Below are 15,736 nucleotides of genomic sequence, written 5' to 3'. Positions count from 1 at the left end.
TCTCTCTCTCTCTTCCTTCCTTCTCTTCTTCTTCTCTCTCTTCCTTCCTTCCTTCTTCTTTTTTTTTTTTTTCCTCATTAAGCCATGGAACACACCCGCCTCCCCGGACAGTTCAGGTGAGGTTTTCCATGGCCTTTCCCGGCTTTGGCCCCTCTATAACCTCATCTGCCATTTCCCCCTCCCCCATTTGCTATCTCTTGGAGTGCATCCACGGTTGTCTTTCCATTCTGTACACCTGCAATTCTCTGTCCCTTACACCCCACACTTGGCTGGTTCCTTCTGACCCTTCAGATCTGGGCTTAAATGTCTCCACCTCGGAGCGTCCTCCTCTGATCATGCTACAGAGAGTTGTGAACTGCTTGCCTCCTTCTCCTCCACTTGCACTGGGCTATGACATCAGGAAAGAAGGAAAGGGCAGGCAGGAGATGATGTTGAGAGCGAAGGAAGAAAAAAGGGTGGGAAGAAAGAGGTTTCTCTGTAGCACAGGGAACTATATTCAATATTCTGTAATGGACCCACTCTTTCTTTCTCAAATCTCAGGGGACACTAGTTTACACACACGTGTCTCCTCCCTTAGCACGCAGCCCCGCCCCCGGGGCCACGGGAGCCAATCCTCGCGCGCGCCGCACTCTGCGGCTCCGGCCCCGCCCCAGCGCCCTCCTCAGCGGCGCCCCTCCCTCCGCCCGCCCAACGGGCAGTTCGGCAGGCAGGCAGGCAGGCGGCAGTTGGTCGAGCTGACGGCGGCTCGTCAGGTCTCTCGAGCGCTGCTGGTCCTGCTCCCTTCCACAGCGGCGGCGGCGCGGTGTCTCCGGGAAGCGCGGCGCTGGCCGAGCGGTGGCCGCGGAGCTCAGTGCCCGGCGCGGCGGCGGCGGGCGCGCGCCCCGAGGCGGTCCGCGGGCAGGTGTGCGACGGGGGGCCGCGCTCCAGCAACCTGCTACCTCGGCGAGGGCTCCCACGGCGTCGTGTGGTGAGTGTCCGCGCCCCGGGTGCCGGCCGCGCCCGCCCGCGCGGGCCCCCGCCCGGCCTCGGCGGGCGCAGCTGCGGCGTCGGACCCGGCCGCGAGACCCCAACCCCAACCCCGAGCCCGGCCCCGACCCCGGAGGGGCTGCCCCGCCGTCCGCGCGCCGGGGGTGTCGGGCGGGGCCGGGCCGCTCGGACTGGGGCGTTGCTCGCGGCGCTTCGCGGGAGGGCCCTGTCCCGGGCGGCCGTCGCGGGGCGCGGGGAGTGGGGGAGGGGCCCGTGCGGGGAAGGTGGAGGCCGGGAACCCGGCACTCAGGGACCCCTAGGACGGGAACGGGCTCTCCTCACCTCCTTGTGCTGGCCGCGCGACCTTCCCTTGACGTCGAATTGTGAAGCCGCGAATTCCTTAAGATGCTCATGGCGGCGGACTGGTCTGGAAAGGGTTTCACAGCGGCATGTGTGCCCATCCCCTAAATCATCATCATCTTGTTTGCCCCCCTCGTGTGCGTTTACCGCAAACGGCTTTGGTTCAGCACCTTCCCTGCTGCCAGGGGTGCTCTCCTGCACAGGCTTTCTAAACCGCACGAAGCGGCACCAGTGTTGGTGTGGAATGTTTCAATCTTGAAGTTTTTAAATGGATTTTGGGGTGGTACTGTTGGCGTTTCAAGAAAGGTAAGTCAGCATCGCTGTGTTGATTTCTTCAGGAGTCGTTTGGAGTTGGGCCTAATTTGACTTTCCCCCCTTTTACCCCGCGTGAGCTCCAGTACTAGCATAAAGGCAGTCATGCGTTTTCGCACAATGACTGTGGACTTTCCCTGTTACTGCTTTAGTGCTCAGTGTGTATGCAGCCCTGATGGAGTTCTTGCAGAACCACGTGCGGGCTCCCTTGTCTGGCTCCAGATCCCTTAGAAGCGCTCGTGGAATGGGGGTGACGGTGTTGTTGTTTTATTAGAACGAGCTACACGCCGTATTTAGTGCTGGCAGAGTTGTGGAAGTGTAGGCTCCCTTACACCTAAACTTCTCCATGTGAGTGTGTCCTTTGTGTTAAATGAAGGAAGCAAACTATTTCTGAACACTTCGTGTCAGGTACTGTGCTAGGTACTGTTACCTCATGTTACCTGAACAGCCACCTTGCAGGGAGGGAAGGGCAGTGCTCTCTCCCTTTCAGAAGAGAAAGTGTTTCCAGGTGAAGCCAGTTCCTAAGGTCTCACAACTAAAGAGTCAGACTTGAGACTATAGACTGAGATCCGGTTTCTGAGGCCGGAGCCCTTTTCATTACTTCCTATTTTCCTTAATTAGTGTTATCAGTAAATTTGGAATTTTAGCGTATTTTACTCTTCCAAGCAAATTTATATCAGTAACGTCATTATTTCAGAAGTAGTCATAAGTTTAGAAATGTATAGAGGGAATGTTTTGCTAAGTATGCTGGCTCGGTACACAGTATAGTTAAAGTTGATTAAAAAAATAAAAGACTTGAATGTTTTCATTCTCTTAAGGAACAGAGGGCCTCACAGTATACAGTTGTGAAAATTCACTTTAACGCAGAGGCTTAGGAGCCATAGGAGAAATTAAATTAGGTCAGGCCTAAAGGAAATAAGGTCCTAGAAGGTAACGGAGAGATGTTACTGCCCACAGCATCTCGTCTCTGCCGTAGGTCAGATTCCTGTTCACGTGCTGGTAAGTGTGCAAGTCACCAGGTCTCATGGTGAGAGGCTGGGTATTGCCCATCCCGTCCTTGGGCCCTTTGACGAATGAACGCTTTTGAGAAGAGGCAGGCACATGAATAGTTTTGAAATTCTGGGAGAATCTAGATCACAAATGCTGTCAGTGACAGCAGGAGAAAACTGAGATGGGGAATCAGGCTACGTGACCTTCTAGAGGTGAAGTGATGTAGTGGCGTGGAAGATGGAGCTGTTAGAGTCAGTAACGGGCTCTTGTCAGAGGAGTGGTGGACTTTTGATCATGGCAGGTATGGAATGAAGCAAAGGATAATGAGGTGTTACAGGGTAAGAGGCTGAAGAGGAATTTGGATTGGGAGAGATTCTGAGCCAGGACCTGGTGATGTGGTATGGGGAAGGTTGTTAATTCCAAGGCTTCTAGCTTAGGGGCATGGTGGTGCCATTATTAGAGGAGGAATACTGTACGCAGAAGAAGTTTGTAAGGAGAAATAATGAGTTCTGGTTTGGACTCATTAAGTTTAGGATGCTGTTGACCCTTTAGGCTATATCCAGAAGGCATCCTGAAAATAAGAGGGACGTAGAATCTGGAGATGAAAATTTGTGTAAGTGGTAGTCTGGTGTGGATGAACAGAGATTCTTATTTGAGATCACTGGTTAGGTGAAATTGCATGCATATATTCTGCGTGTTTATCTTCTTAGTAGAGAATCTGTAGCTTTTAGGACATTTTCAAAGTGTTCATTATCCCAGAGAGATTAAGAAGCAGAGAGACAGAACAAAAGACCAAAGACGGAACCTTGGCAAGCAAGTAGTTTTAAGAGGTGGGAAAAGGAAGAGAAAGCTGAGGACTGGTGAGATGTGTAAGACTTGGGAAAAAAGGAAAAAATTGTATGAAAGAGAGAAGTGAAGCTGTATGTTTCATCATCTAATTAAGTATCTATGTTGGATAAATTCAGCTTGAAACATGTTCTGAATGTGATTGAGAGGTTGTGAGGTCATCTCCATAGTGATCCTAACTGAAGCCTTGAGAGGGGACAAGATGAGAAAAAAATGTGTGAGCTGAGCTGAAGGAATGCTTGACTTTAGGTGTCCATAGCAGGCAAGCTAGAGGAAGAGGAGGTGTGGTCGGAGACCAGAGACCTGGGAGTCCACATTGTCAGCGGAGCCAGGGGTCATAGTGGTCACTGGGGATTGGTTCTGAGGACTGTAGAGAGCACAGCGCAGCGAGAGGGCAAGCTGTTGGGTTTGTTGACGTTCAGCTCTCCTAAAAACATAGTTTTAACCAAAATTCCGTTGTGCTCACATTCCTGATGGTACTGTATCTGATCCTGTTAAGATGTCTGTGATGACGGCAGGCCAGTCAGAATTGACTGTTTAGTCAGCGCTTTCCGTCACTTTTTTTTAAAAGCAGATATCAATTAGTCCTCTTACCCACACTGCAGGGGTGTTTCCTTTCAGTAAGTGGAAATTTGAGACACAGCGAAGTTACTTAATTTGCCCACAGATACGCAGCTAAGAAGTGGTAGAGCATCTCTGCCTGGTTCCTAAGTGATGCTCAACCAAAAATCAGTTGAGAAAATACATGCTTTCAATAGTAGAATATATCTATTGTCTGCTTTCTGTGTGATTTGCTTTGTTAGCCTTTTACAGAAACCTTTCATGCCAGGTCATTTACTTAGAATTCATTGAGCTCCAATTCCCTGCGAGGACTCAAGGGGGCGCCTGCCCTTCAGTAGTTCCTGCCGCAGACAGCGGGGTGCAGTTGGGCGGGAGCACGGAAGGGTGGGGTGGCATAGGGCCGCCTGTGTCTGGCTTCACGAACCTTGGCACTGGGTGTGGAAGTATGACTGGGAGTTTGCCTTGAGACATGCTCTCCAAGTAGAGCAGAATGCACATGCCAGGGCACAGAGGTCTAAGCGCGGCACATCCGGTCAGGGAAACCAGGAGTTGTCTGGGAAGTGGGGGTGTGGGTGGGCGCCTTGGGGAGAGGGCTGGAGGGGAGGCAGCTGGGATGGGCAGGATCAAGTTCTGAAGGTCTTTGTTTTCTAAGGACCTGGGACTTGAGTTGGTAGGTGAAAACCACTGAAGGATGCCCTTTGTCTGCTGGCTCCTCATCAAATTTTGTTTCCCTCATTGTCTCTCTTTGACTTCCTACCCTCTGTGCTTGTTCTCTCTTCTTTCTGGTTACGTAGGGGTACTCAGTGGGTGTGATTTTCCCCCCGTCTCCAGGGGCATTTTGACATGTATGTGGATTTTGGTTTGCTTTTTGTTGTTACATTGATTAGAGGTGTTAATGGCCTTCGGAGTGTATGTTGTGGAGGTGGACGTGCCCAATGACCTGCACGCAGTGCGCACACGGCAGTCAGCCCCTGCACCGGAGGAGCGTCCTGTTCAAATGCCAGTGGTGTTTCCCTCCAGCCCGTCTCCAAGAATGGCTGGGCCCTGGGCAGGTCCTGCCTCCCTCCGAGATTCATCTCCTCCATGACCTTGTCCTTAATACCCTCCGTTCCTCCCTGGAATTTTGCTGGGTGTTGGTACCACCTGTTTGAAAGAGAGGACCAGCAGTACTATAAATCATCTACAGACGTTCCAGACCAGATTCCTAGTTGTGCTGGTTTAACTGTTAATGTAACTTTAATAAAGAAGTCTCTTGTATGGTTTTTGGAGCTCAAAGATGTGAGGAGACCATCTCACATGAGCAACGGAACATCCAGAGTTTCTGAACAGTTTTGAGTGCAAGCAAAATGCAAACAGAAGTCATTTTGATATTAGTAACATCGCTAATAATGTGCTTCTGGTGGTTGGCTATAATTGATAAGCCATTCTGCTCGATTTAATTTGTATGTTCTCAGTTCTCAGGCATTAATACAAAGGTTGTTTTGAAAAACATCGAAGTTGAGTTTTCCAGGAACTCTGTATAGTTTATTCCTCGCCTTGCTTGCGGTAATGTACCTAAGTAGAAAACAACCAAATTCCCCAACAGACGTCTCGAGGTACCCGACCCCAAGTCCAGCCTGCTCTGCTCGCCCCCCTGCCTGACCCTGAGATGCTCTTTCTTCCTTTTTGCTTCTCTTTTCTCTTTCACTTCTTAGGGCTCCCATACATTGGAAAGCCAACAGCATAGATGTTCTCCAAGTTCTCTCTCAGGTACACAGTCTTAGGGCAGGCTCTGGGCTCTGAAGCCGGCCGTGGCTGGTGGGAGCTGGGGGTGGGGTCTAGGGGTGAGATCTGCGTGGACCTCACTGTGACCAGCTGACTAGCGTTAGTTGCAAGCTTGCCTTACGTGCTGTGGTTTCAGTCATTTTCATCCTCATCTTTGAGGTATTATTTTTTTACTTACAGATAAGGAAACTGGGCCTTAGATAACTTGTCTAGAGTTGAGAGTCAGTAAATGTACAGCAGAACTGAGATTTGTCTAGACTTAAAACGTGTAATTTTTTGCCCCTGAACTACTGTAGACTTTCCTGTGCTACAGCGAGTTACCTGGAAACGTGCTTCCTGCAGCCTGGGTTCCTGAATGTGTTGGCACCAAAGTATAAAATGATGTTTGTCATGACCAGCTTGGGCCTGTTGTGGCGATGGAGGAGGGAGGAACCAGCAACTTGGAAGGGATGAGGAAGGTAGGGTCAAAGCAGCTTCATTTTTATCAGAAGGGTGTTCATCATTCTCACTCCTTCTATGTCCTCCACCAGTTTCTTGATTTTGATCCATTTAGTAACGTTACTGTGTACGTGACTTACGTGCTAAGCAATAGGATTGAAGTGGTTTTTACACTTTGGTGTTTACAGTCCAACGGGAAAGCAATCACATTTACGAAATATGGTGAGGTGCAGAGTGCTCCCTTTTATACCCATAAAAAGTGGAGCAAAGTTTTTGCGGAGTAGTCCGGGAGGGTTTCCTGGAAGAAGTGCTGTTTAAGCTGGGACCTGGAGAATGACTTGGAGCTAGCTGAGTGAAAGGTAGGGAAGGGTGCTAGAGTGTTTCAGGCTCGACTTGTAGAAAATGGGCTGTAGAAACTGAGGGGTTTGTGATTAAGATCCAGGGATGTTTCTCATGATGTTGCAGGGACAGGAAGAGCAGTTACAGTTTCAGGTATGGATGTAACCAGGAACTAAAAATGACCAAGGCAGCGACTCCTCTCCCTGTTTACATTTACAAAATCTTGCATCCTGCATCTCTGCACAGCTTTTTTTTTTTCTCTCTGTTCACTTTTACCACATCCCCATGCACTTGGCAGAAGAGCGCTGACCCTAGCTGCCCAGAGCACTCTGACTCCTGGGGCAGAGAATATGATCCAGCTTGGGCCAGTGTCCAGCACTGGTCTGGGCACCTGAGGCCCAGGTGGAGTCATGTGATAAGGATGGACCTCTCTAAGGTGGCACAGTGAGGTGGGGGTGGTCATGAGATGTCTCCCGCTGACCTCAGACTTACCCCAGTGCTGCTTCCCCTGCTCTTGTGTTGGGCTGAGGCCTGCTGTTCGGGGCTGGGGGCAGGAAGGAGGGGAGGGCAAAGTAGTTTAGGCAGGGGAGGGGCTTTAGGTTGCTTTTAGGGCTCTTCTGCGTTCCTGTCTCTGGCAGTGTGGGGGTGGCAGCCAAACTGGGTGGCATTCTTTATAATTTATGTAATATTGGATAGATACACATGTAACATGTGAGTTATGCAGCCTAACAGTAAACACCCAAGAACCCACCACACACTGACTTCAGAACAGATTATCTGGAAATTTTTTGCCGCTGTCCACGTGGGACAGGTCACGGTGCCCCTGTAAAACCCCCAACAAAACAAAGGTTGTTTCCTCTTCTACAACTTGTTATCTTTATAGGAGTGCAGAAGTGCTAACATCCTTAAAGGTCAGAGCTCCAAGAATAGGCTCTGCTGTCTATTTCAGGCTAAAGGCAACATTGTTTTACAAAAGGTGCAGAGCTGGCAAGACTAAGCCTAGAAAACAGGGCACAGGGTTAAAGGAAAAGGAACAGATCTAATATGAAGTCTGGTGTGTGCTTTTCTACTACAGTGCCTTTTGGTGAGAGGTAAGAGGATGTGTGTGGGTGGGTCCTCCTCTGCCCAAGGCTGGGGTTGGGGCAGGAGCCCTGCCAGGTTCACTGTAACTTGGACCTGATCTCCCACAAAGTAACAATTACAGGTGATTAAAATGACCTGTCAAAGTCCCTTCAATTGCCTGTAAACTATATGAGGGTGAGGAGGGCAGGGGAAGTCTCATTGGCCAGTCAGCAGTCTCTCGGGATGCAAGGGACCAGTGTCATGGCAGGTTCCAAGGTGGCCAGGCCAGCACAGCTGCCTGCTTGGCTCTCCAGCTGTGGGCTCCTAACATGGGCACTTTTAAATCTCCCGTCCCTCTTCCCTCTGTCCCAGGGTGAATGAACACGGTCCCTGAAGCCACCTGGGCTGAGCCCAGGCCAGGCACACAGCCTCATGCATACAGCCCCCACCGCCTGCTGTCTATCCCCCGGGCTCAGTTGCACCCCCCACCCCCTGCCACCGCTGCATATCCGTGTGCCCAGTGCTTCCACTCTAGGGGTTCTGATCACCATCTGGGCCATCAACCATCCAAGGCCCACAGGCCAGGGATGGGCAACCAGGGACCACCCTGACCCGCCATCTTAGACAAGCCACAGAGGGCCAGGATCATGGTGCTCGGGAATTGGAACCGCCTTCAGCCAGGCCAGCGGAGCCCTGTAGTGTCTGACACTAGCTGTACCGGATCCCTCGCTGGGGGCAGTCCTATAGTGACCGGAGCACGGACTTCCCTGCCCTACCCGGGGGTGAGGGGGGTCAGCTCCAGGTACGGGTGCACTTGGAGGGGGGGGAATCCCGCCGTGACGGGGGACAGTCTGTGGAGTGGGGTCTGGTCGGAGTGGAATTGACCAAGCTGATGGGGAGACAGTGGCCATTTTGGGATGTTGGGGGTCCTGGTGAGGCATGAGGGGTGAGCTTGGGGTGTGGGGGCCATACCTTAGTATCTAGCAGGCTGGGGAGTGGGGACCGGGACCTCAGTGTGAGAAGGAGCTCTGTCTTAGGGGTATGGTGGGAGGCTGGGCCTGGCTGGTGGTGGGGGGGGACAGTAACGGGGTGGGAGGGCAGGGCGAGTGGAGCTGGGGGGTGTGGGCTGACCCGGGGCGAGTGGTGGTTCTGGCTGAGTTCCAGGACCTGGTCGATGCCAGAGTGGGGGCTTTGGTGATGGAGACCCGCCCCACCTGGCCCGACTCGCCAGGTCCTATACATCAGGAGCCCCAGCCAGAGGGTGCGGTCTGCCTGCTGGAGGAGGAGGAGCGCGCACACGAGGATGCGGGAGCCCAGTCACAGCTTGTGGAAGCCAGGTGGGAGCCGAGCGCTCCTGGACTAGCTCCCGAGGAGGAAGGCGGCCCGGGGACTGGGCCACCGCTTGCCGTCGCCTCCGCTGCCACCGCCGGGCAGGTGAAGGGGCGCTGGTGGGGGCGCGCAGGTCCGGGAGCCTGCGGGTGAGGCCTGGGATGCGCAACTGGGTAGGAGCCCAGGGAGGGGTGCGTGGGTGAGGCCTGGTCCGCGCGGCCCATTAGGACCCTGAGGTGTGTGCGGTCCGCCGCGTTGGTTCATGGTGCCCCCTCCCCCCGTTAGTAATCTCTGAACCCGCGTCTTCGCCGCGGGTTGAACTCGTGTTTGGGAAAGTAGAGCACCCCCGGGAGGTGGGAGGGCGCAGGACGGCCCCGGAGCACCTCCGACTGGCCCTCAATTCGTGGCCTGTTTCCGGGAGGCGGGTGCGGTGCCGTCGCGGGGCCGCGGTGGAGTGTGGGCTGCCCCATGCGAGCCTCTGGATTTGTTCCCTATTGCCCCGCGGCCTGGGGCGGCCTGTGCTTCCCCATGATCACGGGGTGCTCCTCTCGTGGTCAACCTGTTCCTGGGAGGCGACGGGGTGCTGTCAGGGTGCGGGGGCGGTGGCATCGGCGGCAGGGAGGGAGGTCTGCCTCTTGTATCTTGTTGATATGCTCCTGTCTTCCCAGCGTTCTGTCCTGGGGGCGGCCTCTTCCTGAGAGGCAGGTGCGGTGCGGTCAGTGTGCGGGCATGGCGGCAGCGACAGACGTAAATGGGAGCAAATCCCCGCGCTCGCACGAAGCAGCCCAGTGCTGCAGCCTCTGCCTCCGTCCCCCACTCTCCCTGACAGCACAGCACCCGCCTTCCAGGAGCAGGCCGACCTGTAACCCGAGTCCTGCGAACCCTGGGCAGCAGAGGTGGAGGCCAGGACAAGGCCGCAGGGGAGTTTGAAGCAAATCCACGGACTCGCATAGACAGACCCCTAAACCCGCCTCTGCCGCCGCTGCCTGCCCTCCTCGCAGGAGCAGGCTGACCTCAGGACGTACCTGGGGCAGCAGAGGCCGCCCCCTCCGGCCCTGCCTCTGGGGAGATGGGGGCAAATCAACCCACTCTCCATGGGCAGCTCCCCTCTCCCGCCGCTGCCCCAGGTTTGCAGGACACTTGTTTCCAGGACAGTGGGCTCCTGGGAGGCAGGGGCGGTGTGGTTACAGGGCGGCGGCAGGGAGGGGTGCTATCCTCCCCCAGCAGGTGACTTTCTCCCATCTTTCCCGGGGCCTGTCCTGGGGATGGCCTCTGTGAGCACAGGTTCTCAGGGCGCATGTCTTCATACCAGCTTTCTGGGAGGAGGGCGCAGTGCAGTCAGGAGTCAGGGGGCAGCGTCAGCGTTGAGCAAGGACTTTCTGAGGACCCGGCTCTAGCCCAGGATAACTAACTCTCCTTTCTTATCTTGCTTCCTCAGTTGGTGGCTGTAACAGCTTTTCCACTATAGGTTATTTTCAGATACTGAACGTAGGTTTCTCTGCTATACAGAAGAAACTTTTTTTAAAATCAATTTTTATATGTAGTGGCTAACATTTGTAAATCTCAAAATCCCAAATATATCCCTTCCCACCCCCTTCACATGATAACCATAAGATTGTTTACTAAGTCTGCAAGCCTGTTTCTGTTTTGTAGATAAGTTCTTAGTGTCTTTTTTTTTTTTTTTTTAGATTGCAGATGAGTGATATTATATGATATTTTTCTTTCTCTTTCTGGCTCACTTCACTTTGAATGATGATCTGTAGGTTCATTCGTGTTGCTGCAAATGGCGTTATTTTATCCTTTTTTATGGCAGAGTAGTATTCCATTGTATAAATACACCACAACTTCTTCATCCAGTCATCTGTTGCTTTATTGTGTTGGCTATTGTATATAGTGGTGCTATGAACACTGGGGTGCAGGTATTTTTTTTTTCACATTGTAGTACCCTTTAGATTTATACCAAGAAGTGGGATTGCTGGATCATAGGGTAAGTCTGTTTTTAGTATTTTGAGGAATTTCCGTAATGGTTACACCAAACTACATTCTGACCAGCAGTGTAAGAGGGTTCCCTTTTCTCCACACCCTCTGCATTTAGTTCATGAACTTTTGAGTGATGGCCATTCTGACTTTGTGAGCTGATACCTCATTGTAGTTTTGATTTGCATTTCTCTCATTAGTGATATTGAGCATTTTTTCATGTACCTATTGGCCGTTTGTAGTCTTCATTGGAGAAATGCTTGTTTAGATCTGCCCATTTTTGGACTGGGTTGTTTTTTGTTATTAAGTTTTATGAGGTGTTTATGTATTCTGGAAATTAAGCCTTCGTCAGTGGAATTATTTACAGATATTTTCTCCCATTCTGTAGGTTGTCATTTTGTTTTGCTGATGGTTTCCTTTGCTGTGCAAAAGCTTGTAAGTTCAGTTAGGTCCCGTGTGTTTAGTTTTGCTTTTACTTCTGTTGCTTGGGTAGACTGCCCTAGGAGAACATTGCTGAGATGTATGTCAGGTAATGCTTTGCCTATGTTTTCTTCTAAGGTTTATAGTGTGTTGTCTACATGTTTAAGTCTTAGCCATTTTGAATTTATTTTTGTGTATAGTGTGAAGGAATATTCTAACTTCATTAATTTACATGCAGCTGTCCAGTGTTCCCTACACTATTTTCTGAAGAGACTGTCTTTACTCCGTTGTATTTTCTTGCCTCCTTTGTCAAAGATTAATTGACCAAAAGTTTGTGGGTTTACTTCTGGGCTCTCTATTCTGTTCCGTTGATCGGTTTGTCTGTTTTTGTATCAATACCAGGCTGTTTTGGCTGTAGTTCTGTCGTATTGTCTGAAGTCTGGGAGGGTTATTCTTCCATCTTCATTCTTTTTCTTCCGTAATGCTTTGGTAATTCTGGGTCTTTTGTGATTCCATATAAATTTGAAGATAATTTGTTGTAATTCTGTGAAAAATGTCCTGGGTAATTTGATAGGGATCACATTAAATCTGTAGATTGGTTTGGGCAGTGTGGCCATTTGAACAGTATTAATTCTTCCAATGCAAAAACATGGGATATCTTTCCATTTCTTTAAGTCCTCTTTAATTTCCTTAGTCAGTGTTTTGTAGGTCTCCGCATATGTCTTTCACTTCCTTGGTCAGATTTATTCCTAAGTATTTTATGTTTTTGGATGTAGTTTTTAAAGGGATTATTACTTTCGTGCAAAGGAATGCCACTCATTTCTGCATGTTGATGCTGTGTCCTGCTACCTTGCTGAATTCTTTCATTAGCTCTTACAGTTTTTGTGGGGAACCTTTAGGGTTTTCTGTGTATAGTACCATGTCATCCGCATATAATGACACTTTTACCTCTTCTCTTCCACCTTGGATTAATGACACTTTTACCTCTTCTCTTACACCTTGGATCCCTTTTCTTTCTTTTTGTTGTCTAATTGCTATACTAGGACTTTTGATACTGTATTGAATAGAGCTGGTGAGAGAGGGCATCCTTGTCTTGTTCGAGATTTGAGCAGAAAGGCTTTCAGCTTTTCACTGTAGAGTATTACGCTGGCCATAGGTTTGCTATAAATAGCTTTTACTATGTTGAAATATGTTCCCTCTGTACCCACTTTGGCAGGACCATGGGCTCAGTGCAGTCAGGGGGCTGGGAGGATGGTAGCAGCAGTGGCAGCAGCGGCGGGAGGAGAGGGGCTGCCCCTTTCGAACCAGTCATTTGCTCCCATCTCCCCTGTGCCCTGGCCTGGGGGTGGCCTCTGCTGCCTCAAGTTCACTGTAGGCATGTCCCCAGGTCAGCAAGCTCCCAGGAGGTGGGCATGGTGCAGTCAGGGAGGAGGGGGCAGCTGAGGGAGGGTGCCTGCCTTGGAGGAGCTGGCCTCTTTGCTCCAGTCTCCCTTGTGGCCTGGCTTGGGGGTGGCCTCTGCTGCCCCAGGTTGCAGGACCACGTGTCCCAGTCTGCCTGCTCCTGGGAGGTGGGCAGGGTGCGGGGGCCACCTGACCGCTACCAGCTGACCACATCTCACCAGCCTCCAGTAAGCAAACTAGGAAATGTGTGTCCCGCCACTGGGGGCAGCAAAGGCTGCCCACAAGCCAGGTGTTGGGGGACGGGAGCCTGGGGCAAATCCACCTGCTCAGTAGGGCAGCCCCCCTCCCCCTGCCATTAGCTCTATATTCTTGCTTGATTTAAACATCTTGTCAATCTAGTGTATGTGTAATGATACATTATTTCATTATATTTTAAATTCACATATCCTTAATTACTAATGAGATTGGTGGCCTTGTTATATTTGTTGGCCATTTAAATTTCCTTTCTGTGATGTGCTGATTCAAGTCTCCTGCCCATTTTTCTGGTGGAATGTCTCTTGTCCTCACTGATCTGTAGGAGTTCTTTATGTACCTGGATATTAAGTCTTTCTGTCAGTGATACCTGTTGCAAATATCGTCTCTGTGGCTTTTTTTTATGGTTCTTTTTAATAAAAGCTTTTTTTTCCCCCAAGTAGTCAAAATAATTGTTTTGTTTCCATGTCAAAGGAGAAGTCCTCCTTTATTATCTAGAAGTTTTTTTTTTTTTCATCTTTAATTCTTAGATCCATCTGAAAGCAGCTTTTGTATATAGTTTGAGGTGGAGGTCCATCTAATTTTTGGAAATATGGACGCCTGGTTCTCCCAGCAGCAGTTGTGTTGAAAGATTGCCTTTTCCCACGCTCAGCAGTGCGGCCTTACCATGAGTGTATCAAGGGTCTACATGCTCGGTCAGTTTTTCTGGGCCCTGTTATATTTGATTGATCTTCGTCTCTACATCGGTACCACACTGTCCTAAATATTGTTGCTTTATTATAAGTCTTGATATCTTTAGGAGAGTATTGGCTATTCTTGACCTTTGATACTTCCAAACACATTTTGGAATCAGCTTGTCAAGTTCACCCCAAAAACTGTTTTAACCTTACAATTCTGTTAGGGATTGCATTGAATGTGTCATTCAATTTCAATTTAAATTGACATCTTCACATTGTGAGTCTCCTATTCAGTGACCACTTAGCATAACCCTTTATTCAGTTATCTTTCTATAAAGTTGTATAATTTTCTCTATGGAGATTTTTCATCTCTAGATTGTTAGGTTTACAACTTTATATTTTTAGCACAATAGTGCTATTGTTAATATTTAATAAATTTTTATTTCTAATATGTGTGGTATTTACTATAAATTTTATTATGGAAGTCCTCTATTTCTAGTATGCTAACTTTTTCTCAAGAGTAAATTTTATTACCTTTTTCTCGCTTATATTTTTGTTGTAAATTTTATGTGTTGAACTCTGGGTAACTGTAACTTGATCTTTTTTTATATATTTTGGATTTTGTTTTTATTTAGGATGTTTGTATCTGTTCACGATTAAGATGGATCTGTAATTTTCCTTTTCTTTCTTCTGTTGGATTTAGGTATCAGAACTTTGTTAGCCTTATACAGTGAGCTGAAGAAGTTTTTTCTCTTCTATTCTTCGTAAGAGATTTAATGTTGGAAATACTCCTTCCTTACATGATTGCTAGGACTTAACCAGTGAGGCTGTTTGGGCCGAGAGTGTTCCATGTGGGAAGATTTTTGACTGTTTATTCAATTTCTTTAGTGGTTAAAAATCAACGCAGGTTTTCCATTTCTTACATCAGTTTAGTAAATTATATTTTTCTAGGAATTTACCCGTTTTGTTTAAATTTTCAAATTCTGAACACAAATTAATTCATAATAGTTTCTTTTTAATGTCTGAAGATCAGTAGTATCATTTTTTTCATTTGTGATATTACCTTCTCTGTTCTGAGGTGTATTGCATAAAAGTGGTGTAAACTACAGTTATTTTTGTCAGCTAATTATTATCCATCTACAGATACTATCACAAAATTACTATTTATGTCATACATTTTGCTGCCACAGTAACTTATCGTATTCTTATTTGACAATATAATATGTTGATCTGTAGCCAATCTTTGCATTTTAGGAATAGAACATGCAATTGAAAAGGTGCAATAGGGTCACAGAAACCAAGTATGCAGAGAGTTTCAAGAAGAAAAGGAGAGCCAGTGGTATGTAGGAAAGTTCAACGGGAGGGCAGATTGAAAGTCTTCGATTAGACAGAAATAGGCCTTACGAAGAGTGGTCAGCCTCTTCGAGTTAGGACCTTTAGTTTCTTAAGACACTTCTGATTTCAAAGTCCACCAGGCATCAGAAGTAAAATTTCAGAATTCTTAGTCAGAGAAATCACAACTCTATTCTTTTTTTCATTTCTTTGAAGTTACTGCTTTGCTATCAAGGGTGAAATTCCCTGAAGGGGAATTTGGGGAGGTGTGTTTTCCTTTTCATCCTGTAGAAGTCATCGCCTAAATCCTGAATTTTTAGTTCTTTGATTTTCTAAGAATTCTGAATTATGTTTTATATCAAAATCTAATTTTTTTGAATGGTACTTGTAGAGTTTTGCTTATTTGCAATATGCCTTTCAGTAAAATTGAGGCCCTGTATTGAGGTCTCCTGAAAGGCAGTGTAGAAGCTCATGAAAATTTTGAAGTAGGTGCTCATGCTTCACATCTGTGGAAATTATATTTAAATTTAGCATTAAAGATCATTTTATCTTTGTCTTTCATTCCAGGAACTTGTGTCCCTGAAGCCTGGTAAAGCTGCAGAGCTGGTTTCCACTCACTTTCCTGAACCGATTGAAATAGTCATTAAGGAGCTTCAGGTAAATTTTGCAGAATATATTGGGAAGAAACATCTAGCTGAGAGACAATTATT

General features: G+C 48.5%; 1 protein-coding gene across 6 annotated transcripts in view; it reads left to right on the top strand.

Moving 5' to 3' along the window:
* Window positions 1-655: 655 nt before the first annotated feature.
* The window catches only part of LOC116668142 (putative ankyrin repeat domain-containing protein 19), a 36,780-nt gene continuing 21,699 nt past the window's right edge, over window positions 656-15,736 (top strand). For 4 of the 6 annotated variants that reach the window (XM_032494752.1, XM_032494750.1, XM_032494749.1 and 1 more), the window contains exons 1-2: window positions 656-967; window positions 15,594-15,683. The gene's annotated coding sequence lies outside the window, so the exon portion shown is untranslated. The remainder of the gene's footprint in view (window positions 968-15,593; window positions 15,684-15,736) is intronic. The other 2 variants (XM_032494754.1, XM_032494748.1) reach the window with 1 other exon arrangement.

Source organism: Camelus ferus, chromosome 13, assembly GCF_009834535.1.
Source record: "Camelus ferus isolate YT-003-E chromosome 13, BCGSAC_Cfer_1.0, whole genome shotgun sequence".
Taxonomy (NCBI): Eukaryota; Metazoa; Chordata; class Mammalia; order Artiodactyla; family Camelidae; genus Camelus; species Camelus ferus.
This window is presented reverse-complemented; position numbering and strand designations above follow the sequence as displayed.